General features: G+C 35.9%; 1 pseudogene; it reads left to right on the top strand.

The window, feature by feature from the left end:
- LOC105943118 (60S ribosomal protein L17-like) overlaps positions 1-19,889 on the top strand; it is a 39,766-nt pseudogene extending 19,877 nt beyond the window's left edge.
- The last annotated feature ends 3,290 nt before the right edge of the window (positions 19,890-23,179 follow it).

Below are 23,179 nucleotides of genomic sequence, written 5' to 3'. Positions count from 1 at the left end.
CTATAAGTGCTATAATAAAGCTACCAATATTATACTGAGTAATAGTGGTACAATTAGATATCCTTGTCTTGTGCCTTATTTAGAGCAAAAGCCATCAGTTTATCACCACTAAGAATAGTGTTTTCTGTGAGCATGTATAAAATGGCTTTATCTCTCCTGTGAAAAAATTTTTTTCAATCATCATTTTTCAAAGTTTTCATAATAAATGGGTGTTGGGCAAAACTTAAGATGCACCTATAGTAGAGTGTAGCAAGGCAAAGGTGACTGGGACATTTGACCAAACTCTTTTGAGTTATCCAATAGTGTTCACACAGGTATCCCACTCTCTTCTTAAACTTCTCTGTTTTGTGTAAGAGATCTATTGTGATTTCTATATTATTTCTCTTGTATTTAAGATTTTCTTCTCTCTTGACACTTTACATGTTTTGTTTCCTCCACTTTTTATTTTATTGTGTTTTGATGTTGTTCCGTTTGAGTCTATATTGATTGGTACTCTTTGGGCCTCTTGAAACTATGCAGGATTCTCCATATGGAAACTTGGGGAATCATGCGCTATTAATTCTCACCAATCCTTCTTTCACTTTCATTTTTCTTATTGTTCCAGTATTGCTATATTTCAAAGTATTTCCATTAAAATTTTACATATTCTTTAACTTTTTAACTTTTTTTCTCTGCATTTTGTCTTTAGCTTTGCTGATATGTTTTTTTTTTTACATGCAGAATTCTGTTGCTATGGCTTACAATATATTTAACTTATATTAAATAGAATATATTTAACTGAGTCAATAGCATTTACAAGGAATATTTTATATTTTTGAATCAATTATTCTTTGACTTGCTTGATTTAATCTTCTTCCCAGTAATTGCTTAAGTTTCACTATTCATCCCACAGAGTATTGATTTGTGACAGTTTTCATTCAGGCTTAAATATTTGGATGAACTTGGGGATTTCTTGTAGTTCTGCCTGTGGCTGCTGATGGAATGGAATTCCTTTACATCCCTATTGATAGCAAAGATCTGTGTGTGTTGAAACTAGAGTTTTGGATTGCAGAGGATTAGACAATTGACCCAGTTAGTTGTTTTACTATAAAGGTCCTCTACTGATGCCTCTGTTCTGACTATCTCCATTACCAAGCAAAGGTATTTCAGCAGAACAGACAGAGGTGGGTCTAATTTCTCTGTTTTAGTTGTAGAAATTTCGATGGGGGTATTTTTGTCATTGACATAATATCCTATACTTTCTCACCAGTCTTTAGAGTGAAGTATAGCTGCTGTGCTAGCACATTATTGCCAAGGTTCATCTGTTAATTGCAGAGATAGAGATTAACAGTAGCTGCTTGGGGGTTATGAGAGTGTTGTTGGGGGCGATGTGGGGGATTCCAGCAGCAGGACATATAATGAGAATAGGGAAGTCTGTACCCTAACATGACTGGGGGTGGGCAGGGGGAAATCCAATCTCCCGAGGACACACACGTAATTGCCAGAGGTTGTAAGTTTTAGTGGCTGGTAGGAGTCCTAATATCAGGATCGCATGCACTGGGTCCCTGGTAGTGTGGTGTCCTTGAACTTTTTTTTTTTTTTTATTTTTTTTTTTATTTTTAATTAGAGAATCACCGTGAGGGTACAGTTACAGATTTATACACTTCTGTGCTCACACTTCCCTCATACAAAGTTTGGGAACCCATCCCTTCACCAGTGCCCATTCTCCACCACCCGTAAACCCAGTGTCCCTCCCACCCTCCCCAATCCCATCTCCCCTCCACCCCACCCTGCCACTGTGGCAAGGCATTCCCTTCTGCTTTCTCTCTCTAATTAGCTGTTGTGGTTTGCAACAAAGGTGTTGAGTGGCCGCTGTGCTCAGTCTCTAGCCCTCATTCAGCCCGCAACTCCCTTCCCCCACATGGCCTTTGACTGCAATGTAGTTGGTGATCGCTTCTCTGAGTTGACCTTTCCCCGGAACGTGAGGCCAGCCTCGAAGCCATGGAGTCAACCTCCTGGTACTTATTTCTACAGTTCTTGAGTGTTAGTCTCCCACTCTGTTATTCTATATACCATAGATGAGTGCAATCTTTCTATGTCTGTCTCTCTCTTTCTGACTCATTTCACTCAGCATGAAACTTTTCATGCCCATCCACTTAACTACAAAATTCTTGACCTCCTTTTTTCTAACAGCTGCATAGTATTCCATTGTATAGATGTACCAAAGTTTCCTCAACCAGTCATCCGTTCTGGGGCATTCGGGTTTTTTCCAGATTCTGGCTATTGTAAACAGTGCTGCGATGAACATACATGTGCAGATGTTGTTTCGATTGTACTTTTTTGATTCTCTGGGATATATTCCCAGCAGTGGTATTGCTGGGTCAAATGGGAATTCAATATCTAATTTTTTGAGAGTCGTCCAAATTGTTTTCCAGAAGGGCTGAACCAGTCGGCATTCCCACCAGCAGTGAAGAAGGGTCCCTTTCTCCCCACATCCTCTCCAACAGCGGTTGCTTTTGTTCTTTTGGATGTGTGCTAGTCTCTGTGGTGTGAGGTGGTATCTCATGGTTGTTTTGATCTGCATCTCTCTGATGATTAGTGATGTAGAGCACTTTTTCATGTGCCTTTTGGCCATTCGTATTTCTTCCTTGGTAAAGTTTCTGTTCATTTCTTTGCCCCATTTTTTGATGGGGTTGGATGTTTTCTTCTTGTAGAGCTCAACCAGTGCTTTATATACCATTGATATCAACCCCTTATCTGATGGGTATTGTGTAAATATCCTTTCCCATTCTGTGGATAGTCTTTGTATTCTGGTCACTGTATCTCTTGCGGTGCAGAAGCTTTTTAGTTTAATGTAGTCCCATTTGTTGATCTCTGTTTTTACTAGATTGCTTAGTTCCGTGTCACCTTTGAAGATACCCTTATCTTCAATATCGTGGAGGGTTTCGCCGACCTTGTCTTCAATGTACCTTATGGTTTGTGGTCTAATGTTGAGGTCTTTAATCCATTTTGATCTGACTTTTGTGCATGGTGTCAATTCAAGGTCTAAACCCATTTTTTTGCATGTGGTTGTCCAGTTGTGCCAGCACCATTTGTTAAAGAGGCTTTCCTTGCTCCACTTCACTTCTCTTGCTCCCTTATCAAAGATTAGATGGTCATACATTTGGGGTTGTGTGTAGGGATATTCCACCCTGTTCCATTGGTCTACGGCTCTGCCTTTGTTCCAGTACCATGCTGTTTTAATTGTTACTGCTTTGTAGTAAAGTTTGAGGTTGGGGATGGTGATGCCTCCCATCATCTTTTTCCCAAGAATTGTTTTAGCTATCCTTGGACGTTTGTTATTCCATATGAATTTTAGGATTGCTTGATCCATTTCTTTGAAGAATGTCATGGGTATACTTATAGGGATCGCATTGAATCTGTATAATGCTTTAGGGAGTATTGCCATTTTGACAACATTGATTCTCCCTATCCACGAGCAGGGTATATGTTTCCATTTCCTCATGTCCTCTTTGATTTCATGGAGTAGCGTTATGTAGTTTTCTTTGTAAAGGTCTTTTACTTCCTTGGTTAAGCTGATTCCGAGGTACCTGATTTTCTGGGGCACGATTGTGAATGGGATTGCTTTTTTCATGTCCCTTTCCTCTGCCTCATTGTTTGCATATATGAAGGCCATGGATTTTTGGTTATTGATTTTGTAGCCTGCAACTTTACTGTATAAGTCTATTGTTTCTAAGAGTTTCTTAGTAGAGGTTTTAGGCTTCTCTAGATATAGTATCATGTCGTCTGCAAATAGTGAGAGTTTGATTTCTTCCCTTCCTATCTGGATGCCCTTAATCTCTTTTTCTTGTCTAATAGCTATCGCAAGTACTTCCAGTACTATATTGAAGAGGAGTGGTGAGAGTGGGCATCCTTGTCTTGTGCCTGATCTCAGAGGAAAGGCCCTTAGTTTTTCCCCGTTGAGGATAATGCTTGCCGTAGGCTTGTGATAGATGGCTTCGACTATCTTGAGGAAAGTTCCTCCAAACCCCATTTTGGCGAGGGTTTTCATCATGAAAGGATGTTGGATCTTGTCAAATGCTTTCTCTGCATCTATTGATATGATCATATGGTTTTTATCTTTCCTTTTGTTGATATGCTGGATTATGTTGATTGATTTCCGAATGTTAAACCATCCTTGCATCCCTGGGATGAATCCCACTTGGTCGTGGTGTATGATCTTTTTGATGAGTTGTTGGATCCTATTTGCTAGTATTTTGTTGAGGATCTTCGCATCGGTGTTCATCAGGGAAATTGGTCTGTAATTTTCTTTCTTAGTGGTGTCTTTGTTTGCTTTTGGTATTAGGGAGATATGTGCTTCATAGAAACTGTTTGGGAGAGTTCCTGTTTTTTCAATTTCCTGGAAAAGTTTGAGGAAAACAGGCAATAGGTCTTCTTTAAATGTTTGGAAGAATTCGCCAGTGAAACCATCTGGGCCTGGGCTTTTGTTTTTGGGGAGGTTTTTGATTACCGTTTCAATTTCCTTAACATTGATGGGTCTATTCAGGTATTCCAGGTCTTCTTTCTTCAGTGTTGGGAGATTGTAGGAATCAAGGAATCCATCCATTTCTTTTAGGTTCTCCTTTTTTGTGGCGTAAAGACTTTCAAAGTAGTCTCTAATGATCTTTTGAATCTCACTGGTTTCTGTTATGATGTCCCCCTTTTCATTTCTGATTCGATTTATTAGAGTTTTCTCTCTTTCTTTCTTTGTGAGACTTGCTAGCGGTTTATCAATCTTATTTATTTTCTCAAAGAACCAACTCTTTGTTTCATTGATCTTTCGGATTGTTTTTTTGGTTTCGATGTCATTAATTTCTGCTCTAATTTTTATTATTTCTTTCCTTCGGTCTGGTTTGGGGTCCTTTTTCTGGTCCTTTTCTAGGGTCTTGAGTCGTAAAGTCAAGCTATCTATGTGGGTCCTTTCTTCCTTCCTGAGGAATGCTTGGAGAGCTATAAATTTTCCCCTTAACACGGCTTTAGCTGCGTCCCATAGGTTTTGGTAGCTCGTGTCTTCATTCTCATTTGTTTCTAAGTATCTTTTGATTTCTTCCTTGATTTCCTTCTTGACCCACTCATTGCTTGAACTTTTCTTAATGAATTTATAAGGTTTATATGCAAAGAACATATAAACATATAAAACATATAAAGTCCAATTTATGTCTAGTAGGTAGATTGATAATTTATTCATTCATTTTAGCAAGGCACATTTATGTTCTTCTTTCACACTGCCTCCTACCATTATTATAATATTGTTGTTTTTACCATGTATTGGTAAGACTGCTTTTTAGTTTTCAAGAATTAATTTAATGAGACAGTATAGTGCTGCCAAGAGGTCAACCTGTACCTGTGGGGCAAGTGCATCAGCAACCTGATTCTGCCTTCAGGCTTCTTGACATCCCAAAATTGATGCTGTGCCTCTGGCAGGACCCCAATGGCAGGGCAGGACCCCCAACAACTTGGGACCAAGTTTGCCAATAATTTAAATGGCCAAAACTTAGATATGTGGGATCCATGCCCACAAAACCACCTCTGGCTCAGCTACACAAGCTCATTTATTGGCCTTATTTTAGAGACCCATAGATAAATCTATGTGATCAAAAGCCATAGTTAATCTCGGACCCCTCATGGCTGAACAAACTGGGGTAAATTGGAGGGGGCCAGGCATACCTGTGCATGCCCAAGCAAAGCCCGCAGCAGCTGCTTGCTTACACAATCCAAAATGGCTGCCATACCTCTGGCCTGACTCCACTGTCTCAGGACAGACCTAACCAAGATATAACGTGCTGGAAATTCGGGTATGCAGCATTTGTGACTGAAATCTCCATGGTTTCATGCAATTGGGGTGGGCTACCTACCCCAACTTCCCAATACACATGAAAACACTGACAGTCACCCCCATAACCACGCCAGAGCCACACTGTAAACTCTATTACTTGACTTGCTTCAGAGATCCATAAATAAATCTCGAAAGAGATCAAAAGCCAGAGACACAAGAGCGAGTCCTGGAATACACCACAGAGCCGGAGATCATTCTGGACCCCATACCAAACCAATTTCACTGAGGCACCCCGTGAAGCAGGACCCCACCTACTCCAGATGGAATCTTGGCAACCAAGAGCTTCCACAAGCAAAGTCCAGGTATGCGGGTTCCAGGACTAAATCTCCATGCTGCATGGAAGCAGAGGAGCTGGGCTGTCCCTCCCAGTTCGATGGCCTCTTGTCGACCTGGCTGTCACCCCAACAATGTGCCTCCGGGCACCATCTTAGCACATCAACAACTGTGGCCCAGAGACACCCAATTGAATCCCAAAATGGATTAATGGCAGAAATGTCTCTGGAAACCAACAATTTACACTCTAGGATTCCAGAAGCAAGCGGTCCTGGCACCCATGATATTTAAAATGAGCAATGGACAATAAAAGATCTAGCATCTGCCCCTGGCAGGTACGTTTGAATGATGGTGGAAAAATTTAAGCATAACATAATGCCAAAAGTATAGAGAGAGTATTGGGGGAAATTGCCTGCCATGAAGGAATGGTGAGGACTGGGATGGGGAGGATATACTGGGGACACTGGTGATGTAAATTGTGCACTGCTAGAGGAATGGGTGTTTGATCATTGTACAGCTGAATCTCAGATATGAAAGCTTTCTAACTGTATCTCACAGTGATTCAATAAAAAAAAATGTAATGTGCAGTTCATGCCCAATTCAATCAACTAAATCAATGGAATAAATAACAGTATTCCTACCTTTTAAAATAAAAGAATTCATTTAATGTTTCTTGCAAACTTAATGTTTCTTGCAAAAACCTTTTGGAGGTTGTTATTTTTTTAAGATTTGTTTATTTGCAAAACTAATTATTTTTTCCTTATCTAAATAATAGTGCATAATAAAGCAATCCAGTTTAAAAACTGCTGGGATATTCCTAGAATTTAGGTTTATTAATAATTCTAAAATAATTTAGCAGTATAAATTCAGTTATACTGTTAGTTATACAGTTAGTAGGTTTTTGTCTATTTTTTTCACCAATGTTATGAGACTAACAATATGAGTAGAATGTGTTTTAGTAACTCATAAGGAAATAAAAAGTAAGCACAGGTAAAAAGGCAAAAAGATATACTCTATAATGAAAACACTATCTCACACACATATATACACGGAGGGTATTTTATTATTTTTTAATTCCTCCCATTGCTTTACAAATCTAAGAACTTCACTAACAAATATTTGATGTATAAAAAGATACATGATGATTTGATGTGCTTTTGAATTTTCATAGTTTTAATTGGTGAAACTTTCTATGTAACATTCCCTCATTTATAAAACATTAGTTCAGTCTGTGTCCAAAATTTTTCTTCTCCCCTTTCTCTATGAAAATTTACTTCCCATTCAGATTCTTGACCGGTGCTGTTTTGTTGTTAATAACCATTTACAGCCAATGATCCTATTTATTTTAGTGACTATTAATGTGAGCAATACCTATTGTAGAAATTATTTGAAGTTGTTATTAGTCTCTCTCAGAAGGAGTAAGGGAAGCATGATAGATTGGCCATAAAATTATCTATTAAAATCTTACAAATCACATCAATGTTATTAAATTTACCTAAGTTTTGAGTAATAAGACATATTTGAGCTAGATATCAAGCAATATAAGTGACATTTAATCTCATAAAAATGTTAATAAATGGCACTGATATGTTTATAATTTGTAAACACAATGTCAATGTAAGGAAAGAGATACACCATTTTTCTTTGAATATAAATGGAATATTCTCAAATTATTATGTAATCTTAAAAAATGAACGAAAGGACGAGCAATGGAACCTGAAAAAAATCAGTTAAGTATTATATTACTGCATTATAAAGTGATGGACATTTTGGAATGTGCCACTGTTTTATTGTTTGCATTATTTCTTGTCTGTTTTTGGTTCATGTTCCATATAGAAATTAGGAATTTCTCATGTTCAACAATTTCCTATCACTTTAAACTTTGGACAAACCAAAAATGTATGCAACGTGGATAGGCATTTAACTCCATTCCTAGATTAGTGCCATATTCAATGAGCTTTGCCATGATTTTCAACACTAATTTAGAGTTGAGAATAATATAAAATACTTTTTGTGAGTTAAAGTTTAAAATTATAGTAAATGATTGCTGTATCTTTCTCCATGAAGTAATTTTATTTCTCATACAGAAAGTAAAATTCCTAAATTTAGAAATAAGAAAAATAATAGCAAATTAGAAAAAAAACAATAGCTTATCTGCAGCACTGGATAGAGATGATTATTAGAAACTAGTACCATGCAGTAAAACTGAGAAAACTGAATAAAATTACTCACTTAAAGATGTGAAATATTTAGTTGGAGTTTGTTTGAAACAATTATTTCAGGAACGATGCTCTATCCCCAGGGCTAGAGGGTACAATAGCATCAGCTTGTGTAGATCTGGAGGTGCTCTATTGCACCACTGGGGTGGTCTGGGTAGTCAGAGATATCACAGGCATTGAGTATTTTGACATTCTTGGGCCCTTGTCCTGAACAGAGAGCCAGCTTGATAGGAACCACAGGTAGGGTCCTGGAAACCTGGGGACAATGGGGATTACCCCTACCGAGCATTTCAATAATTTGTTCAATATATATTATTATAGTATTATTATTGTGATTAAACATAGATTATAATATATTATTCAGTATTTACTGGATATAAAATATTAAATTATTGATATATTATTGAATATATTTCAGATTTGATGTCGCCAGTTATATTTTTCAGATGTTAGTTACTTTAGGATAGATTTCAGAAGTTACAGATATCAAATCACTCCATTTTCATATTAAATTTCAGCAATCAGTAATAAGCATAAGTTCCTCTGAAGGGATCTTGTCAATGGAATTCAAAAGAAGGATCACAATCTCTGAAGTTGCATTATATGTACTTAAAACCATTACTATTAATTGAATCAATATTGATGTCAATACAAAAAATTAAAGAACAGATAACTGTGACTTCTCTCATCCCTTATAACAAAGTGTATTATAGAGGGTAGAGTACATTGGGTAGGGTAGTTACCTTGCAAGTGTCCTATCCAAAGAACTGACCCAGGTTCAATCTATATCACCCTATATGCCCCCTAAACCCTTAGAAATGGGCCTCTGATTACAGAAACAACTAAGCCCTGAGAACAGCTGTATGTGTCCTGTCCATAAAAGGAAAACTGTGCACTATAAGAAAATAAAAAAACGTTTCTTTATTTAATAAAATATTGTTTTACCAATTTACTGAGGTACCATAATTATTATAATTTTAATGATAATTTAAAATACAGTTTACCTAAATATCTGGCTAATTTCACATACAAAGGCATGGCTTAAGTTTTCTTTTCTTTTTTTTTTTTTTTGATTTTTGGGTCACACCTGGCGACGCACAGGGGTTACTCCTGGTTCTGCACTCAGGAATTACCCCTGGCTGTGCTCAGGGGACCATATGGGATGCTGGGATTTGAACCCGGGTCTGCCGTGCACAAGGCAAACGCCCTACCCGCTGTGCTCTCTCTCCAGCCCCGGCTTAAGTTTTCTTAAACAATGTAATTAAACAATGCATCAAGAATCAAGAATAATTTCATTTAAGTTGCATAATGTGAAGAAAAGGAAGTACCTGTTTATTGATTTTAATTTATTTTAATCTTTGATTCTTAGTTTTTAAATTTTTATTTTTATTGAGGCATTGTGCTTTACAAGAATTTTAGTGATGCATACAATATTCAACATCATACCCTCCAAGTTTTTTTATTTTAAAACAGTTATATAAAAATTATAGTTACATTCCTTCTCAGTTATTTTGCAACATATTTTTGCATACTTGAATTAAGTATAATATAGCTATTGACATAGGTAGTGAAAATTTCTTGATGGATAGTTTTATGCTTTTATCAAGGTCACTAAATAAAATCTTGATAATGAATGCATGGAAAATGTTCATTACCATTTTCAGAGTACTTAATAGCAAATAAAATGAGTCAGTTTTCTCTCTTCTAGTGATCTGTGTCAAATTCTCCCCCAAACACATTTAGAGTTAATTAAAATTTAGATGACAATCTAAAAGAAAGGGCAAATGCCGCTGTTACAGGAAGGCCAACCAATAAAAGTCAAATTCTAATTCCTTAACGTCAAAGAAAACTTCTTTATGACCATATTTGCAACACATTTTTGTTTAATATGCAAATGTTTTCAATTTTCAATGCATTCAAATGCTTACTAAAAACAAAACTGATTTTCATATTTAATCTACTTAAACACACTTAGTATCAAAAACAATTTCTTTTATTCATTACTAGAATAAAGTTTTAATCTTTTTAAAAAATTCTACTTAAATATTCCATTAATATGTGAAGATGTAAAACAATGTAGTCTCCTAAAGTGTTAGGTAAAATATGATTTTCCAATTAGCAATGAACATTCAATTAATTTTATAAGGCTTATATAGATTTTTACTGAAGTAACTTGTTTTTTCAGTCTCACAACAGATAAAACCATATAGTACTTGATAGCAATTTCCTTGTATAAATTATTCCCTGACATATACTTTTAAAATTTTCATATTTTATGCTCCACCAATGGACTGTATTGAAATGTTTGAAAATTGACCTTGAAGGGGAGGGGTCTTAGGTCCCTTGGTGGAGGGATGGATAAAGGTACAATGTTGATGGGTGTGGTATTGGAATTATGTGCATGAGAAGCCATCAAGAATCACAGAACCCCAATCAATCAATAAAAAACATACACATATATTGTCAGAAGTGTAAAAAACTATATACACTTCATCCTGTTTCACAAATTATTAATGCATTTCCTGTGATTATCTGGTTTCTCAGAAAACAAATTAAGTAATCAAAAATATATTTTAAGTACAGGCATGTCATATGTGATGCCCTGAGTTTGATTCCCAGCTCTGACTGGCAGTTGCGTACTACTAGGTGTGTCTTCCAAGCACTTACAGCAGAAAACAAAATGTGTTTACCAATCTCTTACAAAATAGACTTTACTTTTTGCAGTTTGTTTTATTTTACTAAAGCTGATTTTTCAACATTTAATTTAGGCATAATTCTGTGCTCAGCGATCATTGCTGGCAGAGCTCGGGAAACCATATGTGGTGTTGGGAATAGAATCATGGTTGGTGGTGTGCAAGGCAAGACAGCAAAATCCTTGTACAGTATTCAGTGTTAATATGAACAGTATTCAGTATTCAGTTGTTTTCTGGATAAAATTCACACTGTGTATGTAGGTGCTTTATTTTTTTTTATTATGAACAGCTGTTTCAACGTCTTTTGTTAAAGAGACCATAATTATTTTCTTAAATTGGGTTTGGCTTTTGAAAAATACCACTTTATTATATTTATGTGGGTCTCTTTATTTAAGGGAGACACACCTCTTTTTGTCAGGCATACCTGACCGCCCTGAGGAGGTTACTACTGATTCTATGCTTAGGGGTGATCCAGTGTGTTTCTCTGGGCACAGTATGTGATGCTATGGATCAAACCAGGGTTAGCCACATGAAAACAACTTAACCCCTGTAATATCACTCGGTCTCTATTTCAGAGTGCTTCATTTTGCTTCATTTTTCTGTTACGATTCTTTGAACTAGACCATGTCATATCACTTAATTGCTGGGTTCCATTAAATTGATGAACTATCTTGAAATTAGAATGAGTAAACCAATATACTTTTAGAGATTATATAATAAGATTGTATTGCTATTAATTGTGTATTTAGCCTGCTGTAAAGGTTTTATCCTCTTGAGTCTTAAACATAATAATTATAATTTAAAAAAAATCTATTTTATAATTACATTCGTTGGTCATATTATGGTATAGCCAATGGTTGCCTTTTCTCTTCACATTATAGTTTTATGTTTTGCTTTCTTTTGCTATTTATTTTCATTTTTATTGAAGAAGTGTAATTTATAAAGCTATTGATAGTTTAAGTTTAGGCATTTAATATTTCAACATCAATTCCACCACGTCCATCCACTAGTGTTCACATATACCCTCCCCAGCACACATCCCCACCCTATTCCTGCCTCTCAACTTGCAGCAACATTACAAAGTTTCTGTAATATTGCAGCTTAGATTTCATGTTTTTAATTTTGTTGAGTATGTGTTTTGAATATACGGCTACACCACTAATAAATACTGGAGAGATAGCACAGTGGGTAGGACGTTTGCCTTGCACGCAGATGACCCGGGTTCTATTTCTCCATCCCTCTCAGAGAGCCCGGCAAGCTACCGAAAGTATTCTGCCCGCATGGCAGAGCCTGGCAAGCTACCCATGGCATATTCAATATGCCAAAAACAGTAAAAACAAGTCTCACAATGGAAACGTTACTGGCGCCCACTTGAGCAAATTGGTGAACAAAAGGAAGACAGTGCTGCTACAGTGCCACTAACCATATCACCAGTATAACCGAAGCCCCAATACTTATTCACCCATTACCACCCATTTTCTTCTTCACATTGTGATTTATTTCCTTATCTGTTTTGGGGGTCCCGTCCTGTCCAGCAGGGAGGACCCTTCGTGGGGATAAGGAGGGGACGCAGCCAAATGAACAGAACCAGAGCGAGGAGGAGGAGGAGGAGGAGGAGGAGGAGGAGGAGAGAGAGAGAGAGAGAGAGAGAGAGAGAGAGAGAGAGAGAGAGAGAGAGAGAGAGAGAGAGAGAGAGAGAGAGAGATTATTCTACTGCGTTACAATACTTAAACCTCTCTGCTGGGAGGAGGTGGTATAGTATGCATGCTTGGACTCCCATAGGAATAGTAGTAAAATGCAGATCAGGCATGGGCTAGTGAGAGACAAATATCAAAATGATAAGATCAGCAGTGGCGTCTTTGTTACAGGAATCCCAAGCAGCCTCCGCGTGACTAGAAGATAAGAGCCAAGCTCTGTAAAATGGCTCCCTACGATCTGTGATGCATCTGTCTAAACCCGGGGATTAAGGGTGATCGAGGCATCACCATTTTACTACAGTAAAATTCCTCATCCAGTTTCTATATATCAAAATGAGAGCACTCTGTGTTTGTCTTTAATTTTCTTTCTTACCTAACTAAACATGAGGTCTTTCAGTTCCAACTACATTACAGCAAATTGCAGGATCTTATCATTCCTTACAGTTTCATAGAATTTCATTGTGTATATGTACAGCATCTTCATAAACCATTCACCTGTTGTTGAACACCTAGGTTTATTCAATATCTTAGCTATTGTACTGACTGCAGCAATGAATAATGGTGTGCATATATCCTTGTGATAATGTATATGGGATAGATGCCCAAGAATTAACTTTCTGGTCATTTGGCAGTTTAATTATAAGGTCATTGAGCTCTTCATACTATTTTACACAGGAGCAATGAGACAACATTCCCACCATCAGTGGATGAAGTTCATTTTTCACCACATCCCACCAACACAGATTGTTCCTGGTATTTTTGATATGTGCAATTTACACTGGTCCGAGATGATATCTCATTGTCATTTTGATTTATATTTATCTGATGATAAGAGATGCTGAGCATGTGTTTCATGTGCCCTACTTGCCTTCTGCCTGTCTCCTATTGAGAAATGTCCATTCATTTCCTTTCCCCATTAGTTGATAGGGGTTTTAATTTGGGGGTTGATCTTTATGAATACTTTATATATCCTCGACATAAAACTTTTATCTGATGTGTTGAATGCAAATAAGTTTTCCAATTCAGTCAGCTGCCTTTAACTTTTAGCCAGTGTTTGTTTTTTGCATGCAAAAACTTAAATTTCTTTAGTCCCATTTATTTTGATTTTGTTATCTTTGAACAGATAATTAAACACCTTTGAGAATCAAATCTTTAAATATTTTGCCTATATTTGTATCATACTTTATAGTTTCTTGTTGGATTCTAAGGTATTTAATCCATTTAAATTTGACTTATTTATTTTTCAGTATTTTTCTTAATTACTGCATTTTTCTTTTGACTCATACTTTTTTAAACTCAGATTTACCCATATACCTTTTTTTTCTTTAAACAAATACATTATTTTAAATTTTTTTTTAATTTTTTTATTTTTTTTGCTTTTTGGGTCACAACCCAGCGATGCTCAGGGGTTACTCCTGGCTTTACACTCAGGAATTACTTCTGGCGGTGCTTGGGGGACCATATGGGATGCCAGGGATCGAACCCGGGTCGGCAGCGTGCAAGGCAAACGCCCTACCCGCTGTGCTATCGCTCTGGCCCCTACATTATATTTTTAATTTCGGATTATTAGTTCATGTTCAGATACATCTTTTTACATTTTGGATTATCAATTAGCTCATATATCTGATTATATAGCTCATATATATATATCTCATATATCCAGAGAGAGACTTAAAAGCAAGCTCTCAGAAGGGCGTGGCCACTTCCGTGAGCTATCTTTAGCCTACTTCTCCCTCTGGGAGAAACTGGCAATCTTCTGAGAGTTTCCTGCCCCCAAGGGACAGCCTTGTAAAGCTTCCCATGGTGTATTCATATGCAAAATCCAGTAACAAGCTGGATCTCATTCCCCTGACCCTGAAGAGCCCCCAGTGCAATATCGTTAGGAGAGCCGAGTCGAGAGAGATTTCTAAGATCTCAGGGAAAGGACGAAATGAGATGTTACTGAGCCAGCCCGAGAAATAAGTGATTAATGGGATTTTGTGATTCGTTTCGTGATCTGATTGTAGCGTACTTTAACTTTTACTCAATTGTGTTCTGCATCATCTTCAGCCTAGCTTGAATATGTTATCGCTAGAAGTGTCAGGGTTCTGACTGAGCTGTAAGTTATGGGATAGGTGAGAATGTAAATTCTAATTTTCTTTTGTTTTTTTATAATTTATTTATTTTTAATTAGTGAATCACTGTGAGGGTACAGTTACAGATTTACACATTTTCATGCTTGTGTTTCCAACCCATCCCTCTACCAGTGTCCATTCTTTTAAAAAAAGTAAATAAATTCAATAGAAAGGTTAAAAAAACTGGCTTTTGTCTGTGGTGTAAGATATGGATCCCACTTTAATTTCTACAGTTTTCCCAGTATCATTTGTTGAAGAGGCTATCTTTACACCATTACGAGTGCTCAGGTTCCTTGTCAATAATTAGCTACCATATATAAAAATTTTGTCACAGGGTATTTAATTCTAACTCATTGATCAGAAGGTCTATCTTTATTCCAATACCATGAGGTTTTTATTACTATAACTTTATAATACATTTATAAATTAGGTAATGATATACTTCCCATTTTCTTCTTATTCAGTAAGGTTTTGGCTATTCATGGTCTTCTCTGCTTCCATACAAATTTTATTATTGGCTATTCTAGACCCTGGAAGAATGTTATCTGAATTTGGATGAAGATTGCATTAAATCTACATTATTGATTAAGTAGAACAGTCATTTTTATAATACAATTCTTCCAATACATGAACATAGGATACTTTTTCCATTTCCTAAGGTCTTATTCTCTTTCTTTATTTTTTATTTATTTATTTATTTTTTTTGCTTTTTGGGTCACACCCAGCGATGCACAGGGGTTACTCCTGGCTTTTCACTCAGGAATTACTCCTGGCGGTGCTTGGGGGACCATATGGGATGCCGGGGATCGAACCTGGGTCGGCCGCGTGCAAGGCAAACGCCCTACCCGCTGTGCTATCGCTCCGGCCCATTATTCTCTTTCTTTAATGATTTAAATTTTTCATGTTATAGATCTCTCAAGTCTTTTCTTAATCTAATTCCTAAACACTTGATAATTTCTGACATTATTTCAAATGGGATACTCTCCTTTATTGCCTTTATCTCGGATTCATTCCATGTATATAGGAAAGTTGCCGATTTTTGGGTATGGACTTCATAGCCAGTCATTTCATATTATTGCTTTGCTGTTCCCAGGGTTTGGGAGGGAACTATTTAGGGTATTCAATGTATATCATATTGTCATCTGCAAATAGTGATAATTTTAGTTCTTCTTTTACAATTTGGATCCCATTGATTTGTTTTCATTGCCTGATTGCTAGCAATAGCCAGGACTTTTAATAGTATGTTGAATAGAAGTGGAGAGAGTAGATATTACCTTATACCTGATCTCGGAGGAATTTTTTTCAGTTTTTCACCATTAAGGATTATTCTTGCTGTAGGCTTGGTATAGATGACTATTACTATCTTGAGGAAAATACCTTCACTCCTATTTTGTTGATATTTTTTATCACGAATGGATGTTTTATCTTGTCAAAGGCTTTCTCTGCATAAATTGATGATAATATGATTTTTGTCTTTTTATTAATGTGGTGTATATTATGTTAATTTATTTGTGTATGTTAAACCATCCTCGCATCACTGGGATAAATCCCACTTTGATCAGGATGACTGATATTTTATTTTTATTTATTTTTTTTAAATTTTTTTTGTGTGTCTGATTTTTTAAATTGAATCACTGTGAGATACACAGTTACAAAGATGTTCTTGATTGAGTTTCAGACATACAATGTTCTAGTATGGGTCCCAGCAATCCAAGTTCTTTCAGCTCCTTGTTTAAGGATCTTGTCTTATTATTCTGTCTAGTTGTTCTCTATTGTAAGGAAAGTGTTGTGCTGAAGTTTTCCACTACTATTCTGATTTTGTAGATGGTTTTCTTTTGGTTCACGAGCAGAAGATTTCTGAACTTTGCTGAGCCTTCGTTTGGTGCAAAAATTGGATTACAGTATTTCTTGATACATTGTTCTGTTGTTCGATTCCTCCACCCCTCTCAGAGAGCCTCTCAGAGAGCTGGATCATTTTATGACCGAAACCCAATTATGAACAGCTTTATAATGGTCTCTCTCATGGATATACAATTATTTTTTTAAAAAAAAGTAATGAGGAGTTCATGCCTAGCTCAATCAGCTTAATCAATGACTGAATAAATAGCAGTAGTCCCACATTTAAAGAAAAGAAGTTTCAGTTCATGTCTTCTCTCCACTTTTTGTTGGGGTTTGATGTTCTTTTTCTTGTGAAGTTTTTCCAGTTCCTTGAATATCTTTGCTTTAACCCTTACCAGATAGAGGAATAAATTTTCATCAGTATGCTATTCCTCATGAACTATATTTGACATTATAATGGAAGTATGTAAAGTGATTTATCTCCTACTGTGCACATTTTTTTTAGTTTTTGCAATTAAATATGAAATTGCATAAGATGGAAGTAAATGATTTTCATTGAAATTTAAAAACTTCTCCAAAGTTGTTTTTTCTTGTTTGAAGATTTTAAAGTTTCCAAAATATCCCTTTGGTTTATTGTGGTATGTTTCATGCTTTATATAAAAACTTAATTCTAATTTGGCTGATTTCATGGTTTCTGCAATCAAAATTTCACAGCAATTTAAGCCAAGAATTTTTCCACACCATCGTGATTTTTATAAGTAAAATCCACATTGCAAAAATGATTCATATTATTTTTCTCTTGTCAATTAAGGTGTAATAAAACTAGTATCATAAGCTGCCATACTGCCACAAGTATTTTTACTTATTCTCTCTAAAATTAGCCACTTGTAAGTAACAAAACTATATTGCCATAAAATATAAATAAAAGTATTTATAATTCATCAAATAAATCCTAACTTCAGTTTATGAGTCATAGTTGCTGTGCTTAATTTCAAAAGACCGCATTTATGTACCCATGCCACATGGATTGTGGAGTAATATTATAGCTTTCTTGTCTTTCTTATGTTTTAAGTACTTAGTTTTTATTCAATAATAAAATGTAAAAGATTCCAGTCCAATGCATTTCAATGATATATTAATTTGTTAGATGCTGTGAGTTTTGGCAGGAAAATAGTAAAAATAATTTTTATAGTTAAACTATAGTTTCCTAAAAGCAGAATGGTTTGTTCATATAAGTAAAAACTCTACAATTCTTTTTTAAAAATTTTATTAGTGAATCACCGTGAGGTACAGTTACAAACTTATGAACTTTCATGTTTGCATTTCAGTCATATAGTGATCATTTACCCATCCCTCCACCAGTGCCCATTATCTTCCACCAGTGTTCCCAGTATCGCTCCCACCACCCCCACCCCATCCCCCACCACCCCACCCTGCGTCTGTGGCAGGACATTCCTTTTTGTTCTCTCTCCTTTTGGGTATTGTAGTTTACCATAGAGGTATTGAGTGGCCTTCATTTTCGGTCTTTGCTCTACTTTAACATGCTAATCTATTAAATCTTAACTGCAGTATTTCTGACAAGTTCCATTTGTGTTCTGTGGTGTGATATCACGTCAATGTAAAATCCACATGTTGTCTGTTCAGGACCAGAGCTTCTGTGTAATTGCACAGTATGACTGGGTAAGTGCTTCCAGAAACACCAGATTCATTATGTTTTAAGAATTAATACTTGATGTTGATGTTGCACATCCAGGAAACTTTTACTGTTGGTACATTTTTAATAATACTGTATCTATTTGTGTCTCCATATGGAGTTACAACCCATAGTTTAAGAAACTTTGTTATTTTGCTTTCTGACTCATAATTGGAGGGTTGGGTATCTAAATACATATATATTTCTTTTAAGTTCTTTAACTTTGTGTCTTAACGTTGTATATAGTTGTCTCTTATCATAAATTTCAATTCTGCACTATTTGTTTAACTTCTCTGTTCACATTTGATTCCTATTTCTTGGCATTTTTCTATTCTTGTTGTGCATATTTACTTGTCAATCTTAGTTATCATTAAATTGAACTAGTTATTTTATTGTTATACTGCCTGTTGATTTCTATTTCATTTTATTCTAACTTTTATTATTTACTTCCATGAATGAATAGCAGTTTTTTAAAAGTTATTCTCTGTGTGAGGATTGTTTATTTGAGCTTTTTCTTGTCGCCTGATTTAAGTGTCTACTGCTATGGGCTCCTCTCCCTATTACCTTTAATGTTTCTATTATATTTTTATAGTTGTATTCATCCCCACCTGTTTTCAGGGATGTTTTTAACTTCCATTTGATTTCCGTTTTTTTGTTTAGCAGTGATTTGGAAACATCTTAAATCTCAAAGATTTGTGTTTTTCTAGATTCTTCTATTGTATCTTTTATATAAATCATTTCATTGATATAAAATATATTTAAACTTGAAAATCTATTGATATTTGATCTGTGTCCCAATATGTGGTCTACCCACAAGAATTTTCATGTGTAGCAGAGAAACCTTTGGGCAGTGTGTGAAGTTCTATAAAAGCATATTTCTCTTCCGTGAGTGGCCATTGTAGGTCCCAGGATGGTGTGCTACTGGCTGGACCCCAGAATCCAGTGAAATCATGCACTGAGAATCATGAGAATCCAGTGAAATCATGCAAGTCCTGGGACTTAAAATTTTGTACGTACTTTAAGAACACTCAGGAAATGGCTCAGGCCATCAAGGGCGTGCATATCAGAAATGCAACGAAATACTTGAGGCATGTCACTCTGCAGAAGCAGTGTGTGGCTTTCCGGCTTTAAAATGGTGTCATTGGAGGTTGGGCCCAAGCCAAACAGTGGGGCTGGACACAGGGTCATGGGCCCAAAAAGAGTGCTGAATTTTTACTGCACATGCTTAAAAATTCAGAAAGTAATGCTGAACTCAAAGGTTTAGATGTTGATTCTCTGGTCATTGTGTATATCTAGGTGAACAAAGCAACTAAGATATACTGCAGAATTTACAGGGCTCATAGGCGAATTAACCCCTATATGAGCTCTCTCTACACATTGAGATGATTCTTACTGCAAAAGAACAGATTGTTCCTAAACCTGAAGAGGATGTTGCACAGAAGAAAAAGATATCACAGAAGAAACTGAGGAAGCAAAAACTTATGGCCCAGGAATAAACCCAGCATAAAATAAAAATCTAGGTATATTATGATTCTTGGTGGTGGAATATGTGCACTGGTGAAGGGACGGGTGTTTGAGCATTGTATAACTGAGACTTAAACCTGAAAGCTTTGTAACTTTCCACAGGGTGAATTAATAAAAGAAGTAAAAAAAAAAAATTCCTTCCAAAAAAAAAATCTAGGTATCACTGTATCACTGTCATCCTGTTGCTCATTGATTTGCTTGAGCTTGCCAGCCTCTGCCGCACAGGCGAGATACTCTTGGTAGCTTGCCTGGCTCTCTGAGAGGGATGGAGGAATCGAACATGGGTCAGCGGCATGCAAGGCAAACGCCCTACCTGCTGTGCTATGGCTCCAGTCCCAAAATACGATAAAAGTATCAAAATGGAACATATGCAAAATTAGTACTTATATTACATGACAATATACATAGATAAAGGCCTAAAGATTAGTCTATAAACAAAAATAGATACTGAAATCATTATGTCAGTAGAGTGAAGAGGCAAGTTACAAAATCAAATTTAAAAAAAATTCTGGAGTGACAGTACAGTGGGTAGGTTGTTTGCCTTGCATGCAGCTGACCAGGGTTCGATTCTCAGCATCCCATATGGGCCCCTGAGCACCACCAGGAGTAATTGCTGAGTTCATGAGCCAGGAATAACACTTGTGCATCTCTGGAGTTAAAAAAATAAAGATGAGTGGAGTTACAAAATCTAAGTAAACTGAAAAAAATCAACAAGTAAACAACAGTGTTTAATAAGGAGGTGAATATGTTGGGCTTAATATGCACCCTTTACTTGGTGCTTCCTTCTCTGTCTGAGCTGCTTTTTCCCCTGCATGTGAGACCAGCTTCCAAGCCGTGAAGCAATCCCCCTGCTATATGGCTTTTTGAAGAGCTTTCTGTTACTCTCTTCTACCAATTTTTGATGGGTTTAGTTTCTTTTCACTTATAAAGTTTTATCGGTACTTTATATTTTTTGGGGACTGGAGCGATAGCACAATAGGTAGGGTGTTTGCCTTCCACATGGCTGACCCGGATTCGATTCCTCCGTCCCTCATAGAGAATCCAGCAAGATACCGAGAGTATCCTGCCCGCATGGCAGAGCCCATATTCGATATGCCAAAAACCACTAACAACAAGTCTCACAATGGAGACGTTACTGGTGCCCGCTAGAACAAATCAATGAACAACAGGATGACAATGCCACAGTGTATAATTTAACAACATACAGTGCAATTATTATTGCTTATTTAGTTGTGCTAATTTCCCTCCTGTTCTTCATCTTCTAAGCTTTATTATTTATCTAACTTCAGAATTTCTCTTGTTTTAATATTGTCTTCCCTTTTCACTGGTCTTGTATGCAGTTCCTTTTGATGAAGACTGTAGCAAGTCCATTATTTTTATGGTAAAGAAATTATTGGTAAAATTCATTTTTAGACCCAAAATTGTAGGGGAAGTAAATAATTTCTTCACAGATCCCACAGATTATTTTTATTGTAGCTATGTAATTTTATTATTTATTCATTGTCACATATGATTGTACATACAAAAGCATCTTTGCTGTGCTGGAAATTTCATGACTACTTTATCTTTTTTAATTAGGACTGAGAAAATATTTCTCTTTAATTTACATGGGAATTAAATTATGTACGTTCAATTAACAAAATTTTATAACTATACTTTAATTTTCTGTAAAGTTAAGGCAAAAAATACCCAAATGCTTTTCATAATCGCTATAATGGAAAACACCATCTATATCTCATTACTTTTACATACTTTGCTTTCATTTTGCCCTTTTCTATGGGCAAATTCTTGCCAAGAAATACCATTTGCTTGAAATAAACAATTTGTTATTCTAAGACTTAAGGTGCTAAACAGTTTGTCTCTCAAACTGTGCATGTGTTTTCTTTAAGTTATCAGTCTGTGGTTTTAGTACAGATGCATTTTTAAAGCAAATTATGTCCTCTATAAACAACATGTACGTTACTGGGTTGTTGTGATATAAACATAAATTTTATTGAAAGAGAAAATATTTTTCTAGAGCATTAGTTTCATCATGTTGTACTCTATTTTAATACTTGTAAGATGAATTTGATATTTTAATTAGGTATTCAAAGGACATCTGAATGAGGACTCTATCATCTTTCTATTTGTATTAATACTACCTATTTTCTCTAGTCTCTGCATAACTGGAATAATTCAAGTAAATTTAATAACTTGTCAGAGGAATATTATATGGCTGGGACATTTGCCTAGCACACAGCAGTCCTGAGTTCAATCCTTGGATTCCGATATGGTCCCTCAAACACAACTATGACTAATTCCTGGGAGAAGGGCCAGAAGTAACCCTTGAGTATTACTGGGTGTGGCCCCACCCACCAAAAACGTCAAAAGAAACTTTTCTGTGGGCAGGACTATTTCTAACAAAACGTATAACATTTTCTACACTCAAAAACCTGTAGGCAGAAAGCCCCTAATTTTCAGGGCTTGTGCTCACTTTGTTCTTAAATTTCTATAGCTATCTTTCCCCAAAATTCAAAAAAAAATACTTCTAATATTAATTTTGCATTAAATAAATTGATCATTATTTAAAACTAAAGTACTTATAAAATATACAGCTATTTATTGATTCAAATAATCCCAGATATAAACTACATGCACTCTTTATTTTACACGTTTATAGAAACAAATCTATACTCTATCATTTCATTGCCTAAAAAGATATATTGTTATAAGTTATTTTGGAAGGTGGGCCACACCCAGTTGTATTCAGGGATTATTCCCAGCTCTGAAATCAGGGATTATTGCTGGTGGGTTCAGGATATCATATGAGTTTCCATGCAAGGCAGTTGCTTTACAGATTGTACTATCACTCTGGCATCATATCAGAGCATCTCATTTTAAGAAAATACTCCAGGCCTGGAGAGATAATATAGCAAGTCTGGTGCTTTCTTGCACACAGCTTATTGAAGTTCAAATCACAATATCCCATATAGTCCCCCACGAACTGTCAGGAATAATTCCTGAATGTAGAGGACAGAGTAAACCCTTACCATCATTGAGTGCGGCCTACAAACCAAAAACATTAAAAAATTGAAAGTATTGAATGAACTGTATATTTATAATTCTTTATTGCTATATAAATTTATAAGTATCTGCTACATATTATAAAGGTGGGGATGGATGGAATAAAGTTAAAATTTATGAGGAATTGACATAAGCATATTCAATATATCCAAAAATTTCTGAGGTTAAAGATACTTTCAATGCTTTTGCTTTGATTTTAAATATAAAATT

Source organism: Sorex araneus, chromosome X, assembly GCF_027595985.1.
Source record: "Sorex araneus isolate mSorAra2 chromosome X, mSorAra2.pri, whole genome shotgun sequence".
In the NCBI taxonomy this organism is placed as follows: Eukaryota; Metazoa; Chordata; class Mammalia; order Eulipotyphla; family Soricidae; genus Sorex; species Sorex araneus.
This window is presented reverse-complemented; position numbering and strand designations above follow the sequence as displayed.